The sequence below is a fragment of the Chelonia mydas genome, chromosome 1, assembly GCF_015237465.2.
Source record: "Chelonia mydas isolate rCheMyd1 chromosome 1, rCheMyd1.pri.v2, whole genome shotgun sequence".
Taxonomy (NCBI): domain Eukaryota; kingdom Metazoa; phylum Chordata; order Testudines; family Cheloniidae; genus Chelonia; species Chelonia mydas.
Window position 1 is genome coordinate 12,312,857 of NC_057849.1, and position 17,761 is coordinate 12,330,617.

The 17,761-nt window shown below is 44.4% G+C and overlaps 1 protein-coding gene and 1 long non-coding RNA gene across 4 annotated transcripts in view; both read left to right on the forward strand.

Annotated features, from left to right (window-relative positions):
* Positions 1-17,761, forward strand: part of RAB6A (RAB6A, member RAS oncogene family) — a 99,946-nt gene that overhangs the window by 659 nt on the left and 81,526 nt on the right. The gene's annotated exons all lie outside the window — the stretch shown is intronic.
* LOC122462787 lies at positions 132-3,035 on the forward strand. Its single transcript, XR_006285584.1, has 2 exons — positions 132-767; positions 2,452-3,035. It is a non-coding gene; the product is annotated as an uncharacterized LOC122462787 (long non-coding RNA).

The following is a 17,761-nucleotide window of genomic DNA, read 5'->3' on the forward strand; positions in this document are numbered from 1 at the left end:
GTGTGGAGTTTGGTGGGGGCCGGAGCCGGGCCCCGCCAGATGGGGAAGGGTCCCCCCCACCCCTCCCCCCGGGGCGACTGTCTCCCCCCCCCCGGGGCGAGTGTCGTCTTGTGCGGAGAGCGACGGGCTGGGAACCTGCTTCGGGAAGCCGCCCTCTGCCGCCACCTTCCTGTGCATCGGTTCCCCCCTCCCCGCGGAAATGGTGTTGCTCTCTCCGGTTGCAGCTGGGGGATGCTTGACTGTGATCTTTACCTTTATAATGTCGTAAATTCAGCCCCCCCCCCAGAAGAACCAACTGGTGTTTGCTCCAGTGGGGGCAAGAGGGGGAAATGAAAGTGGCCAGTACTTCTCTGAATGTATTTTAATCACTGTCTATTTGGTAATGGGAGGAAGAGATTTCAAATAGTGCAGTTGTGGTAGAAGCAGCTGCTGATTTCATATGATCTGGGTTTGGTTGGTTTCCTGGGGAGGGTGGAAACCGAGACTGGTAATTCTACTAAATAGTGGATTTTTTTTTTAGGAAACTGTGAATTACATTCCAGCAAAGTGTTTCGAACACCTTAAATATTTAATATAGCAAATGAGAATACCCTCCCCTTCTTTGATGGAAGAAATCTGAATTCCCTCTTCCTCCTCAGCAAAAGGCCCTTGATATCTCACCAGTGCAGTACAAAACCCTGATTTCATTCCTCGGGAGTGGATTGCTTTATTGAAATAATGTTGTCTGCAGTTGTAAGATGTACTATGGTGAGACACTTTGATGAGGGGTGAGCAAAAATATTTAGTCTCTTCTGTCCCTGGGTGGGGTGGAATTGGTATCTGCTGCCACAGCCAGCACTAATGTGTTTTGAAATCTGCCTGGAAAGGGATGCTAATCCATAAAGGATCCCTTCTACCTTCTCTGGAATGACTTACATTTTGGTGTCGCTTCAGTCTACTTTAAACTGTCTTGGTGGTGGGAGACTGCTGTTAGCAAATCAAGCCATATACACGGGCAGTTCTCTGCCTCTTTCCTTTGTTGGGAGAGAGCTCCTTTCCATATTACTGTATGCCCAACTTGTATATCTTTTTGGGTAAGTAGCGTCATACAGAAAGTGAGGTGCTGCCTGGACAGCCATTTTATGAGAATTTCAGGAGAGGGTCGTGTGTAAAGACACTGTTCATACCAAGTAAATATTGATAAAATGAGTTTAAAGTGCTTGCTACACACCCCTGGGATTCTGCTGCTGCCTGTTTCATTGTGTTGCTGATATTTAGTTTGGAGGAAGCCTTTTAGTATGGGTCTCAAAGGAAGATTTTTAGCTTCTAGTACTGCTTAATACATCTTGGTAGGTAGCTTCCTTAGTTGACAAATGAATTTCTCACATATTTCAGTTCTATCCAACATATTGCAGACCACCTAGTGTCTAAATCTTCCAATCCTGTTCATTTTTGTGCTTGAGCTAATCATATTTGTACCGGAAAGGTTTACATGATTCCCATTGATAATACCAGATGTATATTTTGGGGGTAGGGGGGAGAGGAGATGATCATGGGTACAATGTAGCAGAATGCTACCAACGAACCCACACTTCTGACGTACATGATTAAACGAGGTCCTCATGTACAGTGGAAAAATCACTACTTTTTTCGTGCTGTCAAAGTGAGGTTTAGACAGCTCCACGCCATCTTGAGGTAATTGTGTATGAATTATTTTTTTTAGTAGCCTTAGTGCTGTGAATTTTAATATTGGATTTTGCCACCTTTTAGCTCATTCCCCTTGTCCTTTCAGGGTTGGTGAACGAGGATGCAGAGAAATCTAGAAACAAACGAACGCTTGTAGAATAGCAGCATTTACAAATCAAGCATCTGTTTAAAAAACACTGCAGCTGGAATATCTTTTTCACTTCCTGTTTCGCTAAATCATTGTTTGCCTTGTTGGAAGGCCATAATTAAAGGTATCCTACTGCTGCTGAGAGGAGAACAGAATGCTGCTTTTGCATTGTTTTCTTTCAGTCACTTCAGAATGGCAAGTGAAATGTTATAGTGTGCTCTGCTGCTGATTAGCTGGAGGGAGATGCATGCCAGGGCTAAGATCAGGCCTCTTGTGTTGGCTGCATTCAGTCTTTTCAATAAATGTATGTGTTACTGTTCTGTGATTCTTAATTGGAGTTTGTTAAAGTTTTTAATAGCTTGCACAGGCGATGTAGTAATGTGATCAAGGGTAATATCTTGCCATGTGAAACTGGATATGTTTGTGGAGATGTCAGTTTTAAATAAGACACAGAAAACCAAGTTAACAGTAAAAGATGCAGATCACGTCTATTGTATTAAGCCATATTACAGCAGCCTTCTCCCTAGGCATATTTACTTGGACTGCAGTGATTCTTCCTGATTATGCTGTTCCTTGTTATCTGCTGCAGGTTGTCTTGCTGTACTAACATGCTGATTGGTTTATTATTATTTTTTTAGATTATAAACTTCCACCTTCTCCCCACTTCCGGGTGTCTCCTCAGCTGGTGTCTCCTCAGTTACTTATATTGCCTGCCATTCATGCTTTAGTTGAATCAATACCTTGAGAGCTCTCCATGCTGGAGAAGGAAAACTGACAGACTGCTGCAGTCTTCTGCCAGTGCCGATCAGTCCGTGGAGGTGTGTTGGCTGGATGACCTAAAATCACTTGCAGCTTCTTTCAGGATTTACTGCGAGTTGCTGGTTCTCAGCTGAAGTACATTTTTATTTCCAAACTAGATTAGCGATACTTGCTGTGGATTCCTCACCAGCCTGCGGCTTGTTCCTGCTCTGGCCCAAAAGAGCTCTGTTTGAACCTTGCATTTTTTGACTGTGGTATAAAGACACTTCTTAGGCTAGCAATGGGTAAAATTTAACTGGTGCTAGCCTTGATTGAATTACTATTTCTATGATTGCAGATTACATAGAATTTAGTAGTGTTAAATATGTTAATCTTCCCTGAAAAGACGGAGCTTTGTGCTGAGGATTTAGATGCAGCTAGAGTAAAATCTATGTTTATATATATATTAAAAAAAAAAAAATCAGTCCCCTTAGTACCTTGTTTTCTTTCAGGTGATTTCTGGTAGCCTAAATGTCCCAAGTTAATATTTAATTGCTATTTCAGTGTCAGATTATCAGCTAGAGTGGCACAAACCACCCTTATTAAAGTAGTTTTCAAATACAATTGCTGTGTGCTTGAAAACTGTAGAAAATGTTCAGCAGTCTTGTCCTCTTCATTGTTGTCTGGCATGTGTGCTCCCCCTTTCATTCTGGGTACATGCGGCCAGTTCCCTGCCTGAGCAGGCAGGAAGAAGTGTATGCCAGTGGCAGGTAATAGAAGTATTACTCTTCCTGATTTCATTGGATATGTTTATACTGTGAGCTTTATTAGAAAGGAAACCTGGAGGGCATCTATACAGGGACATCAAATGCGAAGCAAGAAATCACTTGCTTTGGTATGTCAGGTAGGGGTGGGGAAAGAATGTCTGTCTGTCTGTCTGCCTTTTCCCCAGGCTGTGGATGCTTCCCTGCAATGGATGACCAGAAAAATCAACTATGTTAATCTGTATCTATCTTCTAAAACACTTTATCACCATGGTAGCTAAGTGTTGTGCAACAGCTAAGGCCCTGTCTTCACTAGGGAATATATTTAACTGTGTTTTGAAATGACTTAACAGTTGGGTTAGTTAATACAATGCTGACCAGCGTAGAGCAGACCGAGTCATGGTTTCCATGTCAGCTAGCCATGGGACCAGAAGCTTTCGTGTGACTACCTGACACAATGGTGATCACAGCTTGGTCACCAGCAGCTGAGGACAGCATCACCATGTAACTTGATTCTTTAAGTATGATTAAACTTCCAGTGAAGACCAGTCTGAAGAAGCACTGAGCTTGTCTGCCAAAGATTAATATCTTGTATCCTTCTCTCTCTCATGTTTACTCCTTGTTCCATTGTATTTGGGCTATTGTTACTGAGGAAGGGTGGTCCAATGGTGAGGGCTGCAGCCTGGGATTCAGGAGACCTGGGTTCAGTTCCTTGTTCTTTCACAGACTTCCCGTGTGACTTTAGGCAAGTCACTTAAACCTCTTGGGTCTCAGTTCCCCATCTGTCAAATGGGATAATAGTACTTCCCTACTCTACAGATGTGTGGTGATGATTATACATCAAGGCCTGGTCTACACTTAACACTTAGGTCAACCTAGCTACATCACTCAAGAGAGTGAAAAAGATTTAGTTAAGCTGCCCTAAACCCTAGTGTAGACACAGGCTGAAGGAATAATTCTCCCATCGACCTAGCTACCGCCTCTTGAGGGGGTGGATTAACTATACAGTGATGTGGAAACTTTTCTGTTGCTGTAGCAAGTATCTACATCTGATGAAGTGAGCTGTAGCTCACGAAAGCTCATGCTCAAATACATTGGTTAGTCTCTAAGGTGCCACAAGTACTCCTTTTCTTTTTGAAAACATCTTGCCTACTATGAATGAGCCTAGTGAAATTCCAAGTAAGTACCTGCACTCATTTTATTATTTGAGCCCCACTGACTTCCTTGAGCCCCATGCAGACCTGTTTATGTGCACAAGCAGACTTGGAGCTCACTCTTCCTAAGTGACTCTTACTGGCTCAGTGAAATGCTTCTAAACTAGGACGAAAAACTATTTTGACTGTAGCTCTAATCCAGCTCTTCACCGTGGTAGTGACCCATGTTTAATTTATGTGAACAAGTGGTGAATTCTTCGAATACTCTGATTGTCTCAGCTGGCTCCTTGAGGGGAATGTAAAGTGTATGATCTCTGTTTTGTTCTGCGTACCATTCTGAATTCTTCTTCACTGCTAGCCCACTCTGCACCCTGACAAATCACTGCTGTAGCCAGAAGCTGGGCTGCACTGAGCTGCCAAACAGTTAAATCTTTTCAAAGCTTATTTCTTATTCCTCTAGAATGCCCAGTCTTAGATTACATTCATATAAATTGGCCTTGGGAAAATACACCCCCCCATCCCCTCCCAAAGAAAAAAAAATAGTGGTTGCACAAAGGAGGTTGAAGATCAAACTGTTCAATGCTCGTTTTGGAATTTTATTTTCTTTCTAGCATTTTCACAAAGACAGAGATACAGTCCTTAACCGACCAACTGCCAGTAGACACCAGCCCCAACTAAAACCAGTACTTGCCCCAAAGTCCGTCCCCTTCCCCCATACCTGACCACTCTACTGCCATGGCAACAAATTACAATTTAACACCCCCCAAGTTACATATGCAGCTCTCCCCAAATCATGTCACTAAACTGCTACTACCAGAACTGCTGCTCGCTCACCATCCTGCTTGAATAGGTCAGATTTTAAAAATAGTCAGTCAACAAAACATAAAGTCGGTACCAATCCAAACTTCCCAATTTCAGGGTCTGTTATACCATGAAGGGGAGGGAATCCAGAGAGTTAACCCAGCAACCCACACAGCAAGAGGATCTCAGTCGATCTCTACTGCCATATCGGGCATAGGTTGAAGTGTATCTCCCTGACCATTGAGGGCAACAGAGATGAGAAGTAACTTAAAATTCACCTGTAACTGACTAGGAGGCAATTGCAAAGCTCTGAGCACTAATGTTCCATGCTCATGGCAGTTACCTGTTACTGCACAAAGTCTCAGGATAGCCTTCAAGAAATAGCTCTTAGTAGAGTGCTTGACAGCCTCTCCTGGAAGTGTCAGAAATGGATGCCTATTACAAGGTTCGTACCAGAGAGGAGCAGTTGGAGCTTCCTGGCCAGGTCTAAATTAAAGAGCGCTAAGGGCTACTGATACCCAAGTATTTAGGAACTTTGATAGATTCAGTAAGCTATTCCCAAGGCTGAAACATAACATGAAGGTTGACATGCTGTAGGGCTTGCATAAACAATGCAAAAAGAAGCAACGCAACCGAGGTTAGCAATGGACAAAGCATAAACTCGCAAGTGGCCTTGTAAATAACATAGTTAGATTAAAAAAAAAAAAGTAAAGAGTTGTGTGACAAGCTTGCAGCTGCAGCTTTGCTCACTAGCATACTTTGTAGCTCGTGGATAGTTCGATCTGTACAGGGATTGGTTACAAAAATTAGTAGACTAATCATAAATTAGATCAGTCATAAAGTACATGATACACTTAATACTATTGATTCGTGATTATGTACATTGGATGTGTGGTATGCCCTGTAAACCCCCTGCCCCCCCCCCCAACTTGAGTCTGATGAAGTGTAGCTTGATTGTATGCCAATAAAGAAACCTCAGTGATGAGTCTGGGGCTGAACTGATTTGTTGGATTCCAGAGAACTGGATAAAGTGTTTTCCCAGAACTGGCCGAGGTGTTGTGGATAACCTGTGTGGAAAAGAGCTCTGAGAGAATTCCAACACATGCCAGATTAGCTGAGCAGTCCGATATCTTGTCTTCCTCAATGGGCAGAATCAGCTGCTTCAGAGACATGTGCAAGAAACTCTGCAGTTGGAAGTGATGGAATAACCCACCTCACAAAGAGAGCTTCTTCTAACCTCCATTCATTTAGAGGTTGGCTTACACTCTGAAACATGTGGGTTCAGATCCTTTCCAGCCTTTTAAAGTCTTGCTGTTTTAACTTCAGACGTTACTGTTCTTCTTTAGCAATGTATTTTGTGGGACTGAATTCCACAGTTAACTGACTGAACCATTGTATCAAAAGATAGGGCAACTTACTCAGTAGTTAGCATAGAGGCCACCTAGGCTCATTCCTCTAAATGTTTCCTCTTGTCAGCAAGCACAATTTGCATCCGATTAGGTTTGAGTTGCAGCCAATTTACTTTCTTACAGTTCTTGATCTCACTCAAATGCTAGGAAAGTAGTGGAAACTATAGTCTAGGTTAGATGAAAGGGAGATGAGGCCTCCTCAGGGAAGAGCCTCATTGGCAAAGCTGTGAGCACAGGGAAAGCAGTCAGTAGCAGAATGAAATTGATGTGATCCTTATCAGTTTCACTGCTGCCAACAAGGTTCTGGATAGCTGCTGTGGAAACTGACAACTCTGGTCAGTTTTCATATCTGTAGGTTGGGAAAGCTCTGAGCCAGGTAGGCAGTGGAGAGCAGTCTGCAGTCATGGGAAGACAGTGCTGCCTCAGTCCACTCTTGGAAAACTTTCTTTGCGGAAGTATTTAATTTCTTTTAATGAAGTGTTAAATTCTGGAAAAGTTGGTGGTATTGGTTCCTTACCCACCCCCTCTGCCCCCAGCCCCCCAAAAAAAAGTGGCTGGGAGAAAATCCAGTGGATGTCTGGGTTGGAGGGGGAATGAGAGAATATAATTTATTGTAAATGTGAAGAGCAAAAGCGCACCGTGCACGAGGATTGAATCTCAGCGAGAGCAGCTGGAGCTTCGAATTTGGTAGAGGGCATTAGAAACACAGGTACTGGAGAACGCCACCTATTACAGTAACTTAGTCCCTGGTGCACAGTCACTTCTGAGGAAATGAACAGGGTTGTTCAATTTTTGTTTGTTTTTAGCTGCATGATTTGGCTGTGTCTGTAGCACCTAGTCCACAGCAGACTCTAATTCCTCCTTGTTGTAATGGACATCAGCTGGCAAGTCCCAATGCTGGAGGTTTGGTGCCTTCTTTTGGTCCCTCCCGAGAGCTGCTGTCACCAGCTTGTTCTTCTGGCTTCACCTTTGAGTTTGCAGCAGCAGCTTTTAAATACAGTGTGTCCACAGCTCACTCAAAATGGCTGAAACTCAAACTAAAGTAAATGCTTCATTCTGCAGAACTACTCTGCAGACTTCCAGGATAGCTTTACTTAAACAGTGCCCTGCTACAGCAGACCATCCCTGCACATCTGTGGCCACGTCAGGCAGGCTGTGCAGCAAAAGGAGGCCCCAATTAAAAAGGCGGAACAGACTGATAGCCCCAAGTGAGTTTGGCACAGAGCCTCAGGCAGACCCAGAGCTTTCATCTCTGACCTCTTGAATGCCTTGCATAGAGCTTTCTCAGGGCAGGCTCTTTACAGCTGCTCTCATTTCTGGACCAACCCGTCAACTCATATTCCCACAGCTCTACATCCAACAGCCTCAGCTTTCAGAACTGGCTCCTGCAATCAGTACTTCATGTGCATGCCTTAACTGTCTGTACTCCTCCAGCTCCCTCGGTTTCCATTACTCTTAAAACTGTCTCAGCTTCCTTTAATCCCAATTTTGCCTCTTCTGCCAGACAACCATCTCTAGTGCCTTTCACTTCAGATCATGTCTTCCCTGGCAATTATTGCTCCATCCTGGCTTCTCCCTATTTTAGTTGCCATATAAACCCCACATGATCTAGAGGAGGATGGGCTTTTTTTTTTTTAAGTGAGCACCAGGTGGAATGCAAGGCTTGTTTCCTACCAGTTTCTGCCTACTTTCTTGATTGGTGGACGATCTAATCTATCTCTACACTTGAGAGAGGGCTGCTGAGCCCATAAGAGCACTCAGAAAATGTGAAGTAGCAGACCAGTCCACTCTACTAAATGAAAAGTCCCAAGACGTTTCCCTCTCTATCCAGAAAAGACCTCATCCTGTTATGAATATGTTGTAGGGAAATGATGCAATATTTGTGTTGTGGTTGTCTAGATGCCCCAGTCACAGACTGGAACCCTGTTGTACTAATCACAGCACAAACTTATAATGAAAAGACCCCTGCCCCAGGAACTTGCAATTTAAATAAAAATCCAGAGAAAGATGTTCTTGGTCTACTTTGCTGTGAATTCCCTAATTTAATCCCTTTGGGAGAACCTTGAGCTCTGAAAAGGAATTATTTGGGGATCCTTTCCTGTGGTACTTGGTCAGAGTTAGTCCTTCACCTTAGAAGGAAATGGGTTCCTGAATGACTGTGTGGATAAAGTGGGTGGGGTAACTTTAAACAAACAAAAAAAACCCCTAACCTTTGACTGTAAGTAATGTTGTCAGAAGATACCTGTGTGGTGCTCTGCTCATGTTTGGTGATAAGTCGGATGCATATCTTTATGCAATATCAGTCTTTTCCTTGCCAGCTTCTGTGAGCAGGGCCTGCCTCTGGCTCACAGCTTAACTTTGCTTTATGTTAGCAAAGTCTTGACCATTACTTTAGCTCAGGCCTTAGATCTCATACCGGGGCCTCTGATACCAAGGGTTTATGTTTCAGGGCCTCATCTTACTACATCGAGTCTTTCTGCACACAGCTTGGCCGTGTGAGAACGGGTCAGACATTCCAGATCAGCTACTAGCCATGTCTGTCTCATTCTTGGTTTCAGTGTTAGACTCTATCTTGTCTTTCCAGCTTCTTTCATGAGACAGCACAGCAGCCCTGTAGGGCGTTGACTGGCTGCCTTGGCCCTACATTTCAGGTGTCTGTCTGATCTTTCAGCAAAATGTAAGCTGCTTGCATTACCTTTCCAGAGGAAGGGAGGGGGAGGAGAGGAAAGAATTAGTTGAGTGCTTACCTGAGACATGTTTCAGAGTAGCAGCTGCGTTAGTCTGTATTCGCAAAAAGAACAGGAGTACTTGTGGCACCTTAGAGACTAACAAATTTATTTGAGCATAAGCTTTCCTGAGCTGTAGGGAGTGTCAGAATTGCTTTCTTTGGTATGTGTCGAATATTTCAGAAATAAACGCCTGGCAAGTACTTGCTGAAATGCCTGATTCAGATAGGCCAGACTGCTTTTGGTTGGTCTCTCCGGGCTCTTTGCTTTCAAGAAAGAATTTTTTTCATTTGAGAACAGGGAGGGCAAGGAGATACGGCTCTTGAGGATATGACAACATTGCCCCCCTCCCCCAAATATAACTTGGGTTAGCTAACCCGGGTTGCTGTCTTGCGTTAAAATAGCAGTGAAGACATGGCACCGCATGTAAACTGCTCAAGTTAAAGCCTATAAAGGAGCCCGGGGTTGAACTCAAGCACCTAACCTGAGTGAAAAGCCAAATTGCTGTTTCTTCACTGCTTTTTAACTCAGGTTAGCTAACATGGGTTAAGAACACTCTTTGGTTTTTTCTTTTCAATGTAGACATACCTTCAGCCATCTGCTAAACTGACCACTAATTCCTCATCAATCTGAATGGAAGTGGGAGGGGAGCTCCTGTTTTTCTTCAGAGCTTTTCAACCATAGATCTTAAAACACTTATAAAGGGGGACATGTTTCACAGCTGGCAGAGGACTGGGGCTCCACAGCTGTGACTCGGGGGGAGGGATAGCTCAGTGGTTTGAGCATTGGCCTGCTAAACCCAGGGTTCTGAGTTCAATCCTTGAGGGGGCCATTTAGGGATCCAGGGCAAAAATTGGGGATTGGTCCTGCTTTGAGCAGGGGGTTGGACTAGATGACCTCCTGAGGTCCCTTCCAACCCTGATATTCTATGATTCTGTGGTTGTGCAGTGAATTGGCAGCTGTTGAGCTGGAATAGAATTTGTCTCTCCACTCCCAGTGTAGTGTCCAATCCACAGGATCACAGTGCCACTTAAAAGCAGTTCCTCCTGCCACATGGAATGAATGCATTAAAGATGCTCTTAATTGTGTTTTGGGGGGTTTTAGGAAGAAGTGAAGAATGGTTCTAATTAATTGCAAGAACCAACAGATCTATGTCCCTGCAGTGCTAGATCAGAAGGGGCGGGGTTTATTCCTCCTCTGAAGTGTATTGCTTAAGGGGAAGCACATTTGCTCCAAGATATGCATATGCATGGTCATCTAAGCTCCGATAAAGAGTTGTCCTCCTTTAAACAACCTGCTGATCAAGAAGAACTGCAGAATGATCCAGTGAACTGGGAGTCAAGAGATTGTTTCATTCCCAGCCCTGGCACTTACCTGCTGTGTGACTTTGGGTCAGTTACTTAATCTCTCTGTGCCTCTGATTCCACTCCCAGCCTTTGGCTCTTTAGAATGCAGGCTCTTCAGGACAGGGACTGACTCTTGCTGTGTGTGCTGTGCACATTGGCCCCCAGTTTTAGGGTGCCAAGGATGTCTGTCTTATCAATGAGATTCCATCTCAAGATGCTCACTATTACCATGAGTATCCATTGAACCTGATACCTTCCAGCCCTTAGAAATGTGAGAGCCTCCTGGAATCCTGCAGGCCTTGCTTACACCAAGAATCTCCAGATAGTTCGTAGGACCCAGTGGTGAGAAATTGACAGAGGTACATGCTGTGTAAACTGGGACAGCCTTTCCTAGCTTCACGGTTATGAAATCAGTCTAATACTCTGAGGGTAGCAACATCTGGGCACAGTGACATTGGATGTATAGGGAGAAACTTTGGGGCATCCATTAAATAGACTAATAAAGTCTATTTAGTGGCTTTGTCTTTAATGGCTTAATGTCTGCAGAACATGGGTATTTGGGTTTTTCTTTAAAACAAAACAACCCCTCTCCCCGCCCCATAATTAACCTTTACTTTTCCTTAGCTTCTCTTTCTAAAAAGGCTGCATTTTGGGGGAATTTAACAAGTGTTTTGGTCTGCGCTTAGTTATGCTAGTGTATCATTAACTGGTCTAATTGATTTTTCTGTGTTGCTGTGGAATTGCATCATCTAGGTTAAACATCTCTGTGCCTTGTAACCCAGACAGGATTGTGTGCAGCTGTGGTTATTTCAGAGCAGTCCCAGAGTGCTCTTCACAGGTATCTGGTGCCAGTTTGGCTCAGCAAATGCTGCCCAAGTTCTTACTGCGTTGTATGGTAAAGTGCACTGAATTTAAGTGAGCACTGAATGTTCATTCTGCACAATCTCTTCTTGCCTGTCCCCTTCTGAATCTTCAGTCTAAATATGTCTTAAAATTGAGCTAATGTGAAGATTATTCTGAATACTTCTCACGTCCTCCCCTGCCCCCACCCCCCCCGCCCATATCTCAAATATCTGTGACTGTAGCAAGGGTCGGAGAGAGAAAAGCTACTAGGTGGCTGAATTGGGAAGTTCTCTCCCTTCTGCAGAGGAAGAGTTAAGACCAAATGCTAGTCTTTCCACAATCGGCTAGCGAGTGTTAGGTTGTAGGACTTGGAGGCTGGGATTCAAAAAGGGATTGTATACTTAAATGGATATCAAAAATGTCCAGAGGGATCAAAGTGAATGGTGACAACCATTTTACCCAGTGGGAACTGGAGCTTGTCTGAGCCGCATCTTTCAAGCAGGAGGGAAACTGCTGCTGGGCAAGAGGAAGGCTGCTGGTTGCTTGTGGGCATGGCTGGCAATGACTGGGCATGTTGGGAGTGAATTTTACTTGCGGGAGACAGGAATACATTAGGAGGAATTTAACTTGTGCGGGGAATGGAAAGGAAAAATCGCACACGGATTATACAGCAATATGAGCCCTGAGGCCAAGTGAATAGTCTACGACACCACCTTCCAGAATACCTTGTAGCACCTTTCTGAGGTATCCTAATATTTCCACAGTTCTCATATGGGGTGGGAGATATTTCAAGAGGTCAAGTGACTTGCACAATGTTGTCCAAGAAGTCAATGGCAAAGCCAGGTCCCCTGATTCTCCTCTTGGCTGCAAGGCCACAGAACGTGCTTTCAAGGTTTGTACAGAAAGTACTAAACAATAGGCGGAACAGATACACAGCGCTGACTTACAGATTCCACTTGGAAACTGGCAGGGTGGTGATAAAGGAGAATAATAACCAGATCCCATGTTTGCATTAAGGTGGAATGGCAAAGCCATAGGTACAGTTGCCTCAGAGAATAATGTTAACAAGGTAAAAGTCTGGAAATAGCTGCTAAATGTTTTGCTTCAGAAATATACACCAGTGCCACCCACTCTTACATCTGCAAGCACATCCTGATTGTTCTCTGCCTCTGGACATTCCCATCTTCTAACATCACTTTCAGAGCCTGTGAAAAGTCCTTGCATGTCAAATACTATGATGCTATGAGGGAGGAATTTTTCCCAGGGGACAGATTTAATTTGCTGTATCTAAATTGTTGTATTTGGACAAATGCTTGATAATGACCAGCCTTGAGGAGCAAGGGGTTCTGCCAAGCTATTTTTCTTTTATAACTTCTGGGATGCAATTGTGAATATTCTTTTGAGGTCTTATTGCTGCTCCATCGATCAGATAAAACAAGCTCTAGCTCATTAAATTATGTAAATGAAGTCATTGTCTTCCGTCCCCATTCAAAAAGAGAAAATGGAACACAAAGAAGGGTTTGGATACTTGTACCAGCCCATCCACTTGGGGGTGAGAAGGAAGGTGAAAGGGCAGCGAATACAAGACTTCCAAATTGTTCTTTTCATAATCAACTCATCTCCAATCCACATGCTTCACCATGGTGACAATGATCTCTGCCTTGAGACTGGTGTTTGCAAATCTTCCTTTTGGGCTGAAATCTCTCTGTCCAGAGATGGCTTTTACGATTCTTCTGAAGCAGTTGCAAGTAATGCTTCAGGGGAAGTCTTAACATCCTGTTAATCTCAGTAGTGCCTGTCGACCAACCAAGAATGGGCCCTACTGGACCAGGTGCTGTACAAACACACAGTAGTAGACAGTCCCTGCCCCAAGGAGCTCACAGTCGAAATAGAAAAGACATGCCGTGTGAGGGAAGGGATATCACACACGCTGAGTAAGCAGTGCGATGGCAGCGGATGTCATGTTAGTTCTGTGACTTTTTTTGTGGGGGGTGGGTTGTGAGGTTTAGTTAGGAGGGATAAACTGAAGGGGAGAAGGGGAATGAAGGTGTGGGGCGGGGCAGGGGAGGAGTGATGTGAAGCAAAGAGACTGAGGAGGCAGGGAGAAGGTTGGAACAAACACCCAATTAGCACAGGGTAGAGGTGGTTCAGTCAGAACTGTAGAAAGTTATCTGATTGTCCAAAGGTCCCTGTTTTGGCTGCCTCTGCAGCTGCTCTGACCAGCTGGAGTCTCTGGCTGGTTCCTCTCTGCAGGTTTTTCACCAAGGCCAGAGGGAGGGGAGACACCCCTGGATCAAGTGGGTGGGAGGGAGTCTTAAATACAAACTACCTCAGTTGCAGTGGTTGCTCCTTCTGCTATTTTAGAGATGCAGACAAGGGGGGAAAAGATGTATTTTCACCTGAGATTTAAAATGAGCCTTTTCCAGGTGGCAGGAAGGACAGAGAAGACCTTGATGCCAGCAGTGGCCAGATGATGATGAGGAATGGAGAGGAACGTGCTAAATGAGCAGAAAAGGCAAAGTCCACGAGTGAAGCTGGAGTAAATCATGAAAGGCTTGAAAAACCAAAGGCTGCCCCTGAATCCTGGCACAGATTAATGAACCAGTGGGGTTGGGAATGGGGTGCTGTGGCCATGATGTTTTCTATATGTGAGCAGCATTCTGCATGTATTGGAGTCTGCTTTCCTCACCAGGAGCCTTGGCTTTAAAGGTGAACTACAGGGCTAAAAATGAACCAGAGATATGCTGACTTTTCCCTCTAGCCAGGAAGAAATAAACGTTAGCATTGCCCCTGCCTCAGTGAAAATAAGACTACATGTAGCATCAGTAATTCAGAGCATGGCTCATAAAGATGGCCATTTGCAGCCCTCAGTGTCATTTTTTGACCCTCTGTGTGCTCCTCAGTCACCCAGCCAAATGTACTGATTTGTATTTCAGTAGTCCCTTGAGGCTTGCAGTCAGGATCAGGGACTCATTGTGCTGTAGAAACAAAGTGTGACAGTCCCTGCCTTAGAGATTTCAGAGCCTAGTTTTGTACAAAGATTTCCATGCTTCAGACTGTTCCCAGAGTGTTCTGCTTCAGCTGGTCACAAGGTTAAAGGATGAACATTAATCCATATTTGCAGTTTTGTAATAACTTCATTTTTATTTATGTAGCTAGTGGTCATACATGAAACCTATTAGACGCCCCGAGGGACCAAGCTGTAACTACAGACCTCTTGTTAGAGATGAGAAATCATAGAAATTGGACATAGGGAGGGTTGGCAGAGGAAAAGACCTAAGGGGATGACCTGACCTTGCACTCACACTGGTCATTAGAAATGACCAGGGTCAGAGGAATGATATTCCAATGGCTTGTGTGCTAGCTTGGGACTTGAGAGGCCAAGATTCAGTTCCTTGATCTGCCCCAGACTTTAAAATGGCTTACTCAAGGTCACACAGGTTCTCTGTAGAATGGGGATAATAGCACTTCCAAATCTCACAGCAAGAGTGTTATAAGAATAAATACATTAAAGATTATGACATGATCAGGTGCTATGGTAACAGAGATCATATAGGTACCTAGGAGATAGGGTTTTCATCCTTTGTGCCCAGAATCCCTAGATGGCTTTGTTGCTTTCGTTCTGCACTGTACATCCTCAAAGCTAGTGATCATGATCACATGGCACCTTTACAAACGTCTGGTCGGATTAAACTGATCCACAGAACAAATGTAGGCTAAACTCCTTTTATTGGTAGCCATCATTTATTTTCTTTGGTCCAAGTTGTTGGAAGATGCATCCCAACAATTACTGACACATTCCAGTCAGTCATGCACTTTCTCATGCTGCTCCTAATCCTGCTTTCCTGCCTTTGTACCAGACATGCCCCTTCTTTAAAGGTACGGTGCTATGTATTACCACTGACAGGTTGTTCTTGAGAACCCTTATATCAAATATTGGAGGCATCTCGGTCCATTCTTTCAGGGACTCAAAGATGAGAACTTCCAAGAGGTGGAAGGAAAGCTTTAATGTAAGCAAATCTGTTGAAATCTGTGGGTGTACTGTGAAGCGAAGCCATATTATTTTAAGATTTCTGCAGTATTTGCTGCTTTTAATTGTACAGAATCCAGCCTCTGATTTAATCTTCAGCATTTGTTGCACAGCCTCCCCTATGAGTCCAGAGTAATGCGCACATTAGATATACATGAATTCAATTTTGCGTCTACCTTGTTAACCTAGACCAGGGGTCGGCAACCTGCGGCACGCGTGCCAAAAGCTGCACCCGAGCCGATTTTTACTGGCACGCTGCTGCCAGCTGGGGTCTCGGCCGCCAGCCCGTCTCATCCTGCTGCTTTCCTGGGTGAAAAGAACTCCCCTGGCTGGCGGCCGGAACCCTGGCTGGCAGGAATTGGTGGATGGAACCCCAGACCGGTAGCGGGCTGAGCCACTCAGCCCGCCACCAGTCTGGGGTTCTGTCCGCTGGCCCCGCTTAGCCCGCTGCCTGTCTGAGTGAACAGAACCCCCAGCCGACAGTGGGCTGAGCGGAGCCGGTGGCCAGGACCCCGGCTGGGAGAAGCCGGCGGAACCCCAGATCAGCAGCAGGTGAGCCGCTGCTGGTCTGGGGTTCTGGCCGCCACCCAGCTCAGGCCGCTGACAGTCTGGGGTTCTGGCCACCGGCCCCTTGCCAGCCGGGTTCCCAGCCATCTGCCCTGCTCAACCTGCTGCCGGCCTGGGATACCAGCTGCCGGCCCTGCTCACCTTGCTGCTGGTCTTGGGTTCCAGCTGCCCAGCCCCCTGCCAGCTGGGGTCCAGGCCTCTGGCCCTGCTCAGCCCTCCTGCCGGCTTGGGGTACTGGCAGCCAGCCCAGGGCTCTGCTCCTGGCCTGGGCCCAGTGCTCTGCAGCCCTTATCAAAAATTACACTACAATTAGCTTAAAAACTTGAAAACTTAAAAACTTTGTATATTACAGTAATCATTAATAAATGTATAATGTTAATAAATACATAGGTTTGATGAAACGAAGTAGTTGTACTTGCGTGCCTGTGCTTAATTTGAGTTTTCGATGATTTACCTTCTAAAAAAATCTCGCATGTCTTGCGTGCACCCCACGTTAAGAACCACTGCACTAAACTGATCTGCATTTTAATTTAATTTTAAATGCTTCTTAAACATTTTAAAAACCTTGTTTACTTTACATACAACAATATTTTAGTTATATAATAAAGACTTAGAGAGAGACCTTCTAAAACCGTTGAAATGTATTAACGGCACATGAAACCTTAAATTAGAATGACTAAATGAAGACTTGGCACACCACTTGTGAAACGTTGCCGACCCCTGACCTAGACGTTCAGAAAAGTACTGTAGCTGTTTCTGATGACAAAAGGAGGTATGTTTACTCATTCTCCACTCACTTTTTATGTTGCTGGCAAAGGCGAACTGGGACCACTTAAATTAGATACAAACCTGAACCAAACACCCTGAGCGTTAGGGAAGCTCCAATTTGGATATCCTCTCTGTTATGTCTTATGACTGCATTTCAGTTAATCTAAGTAAGCCCTTATCCCAACTGGGAGCAGAACTATGCTGGCTCGTGCATCAATTAAACATTCATTTTTGCAACTTCACCCCCACTTTTATTCCCCACTTACCCATGAAAGGGGCGTTTCCTTTTAGCCACTCATTCTCCAGAACTAGGTTTTCCTGTCTTACTAACTGAGGAAGATTGGAATTCTCCCCGCCTCACCACCTTTGGCATTCTTTCTACTTAATATTCCAAATAAAAGGTGTTGCCTTAAGGGTGTGATGTGCAATTGTCTTTTTAAAAAAAAAAAAATCACAAACTTTGGGCTTGTGCCTTTTTGAGGTGCCCTGTGTACAAAGAAGATCTGAAAATTTTTCCAGAAACAAACTTCTAAGGGTAGCTTTTGGGGGTTTTTTACATTAGAAGAGTTAGGTTTTGTCTAGTGTTGAAAGGGTCTATGAATAAGTGAGATGAGATCGAAAAAAAATCAAGCGACTAAAAATAAGCAATAGAGGATGGGATTTTTTAGTCACTGTTCAAAAGAAGACACACACAAATCTTTTTGTTTATACTTCTCTTCAGTGACTGACAAAGTTGTCCTCTCTCCAAAACATTAATTAGTCACTGGAGCAAAATAAGCAGAAACAAAAGTTTTTGAAGAGT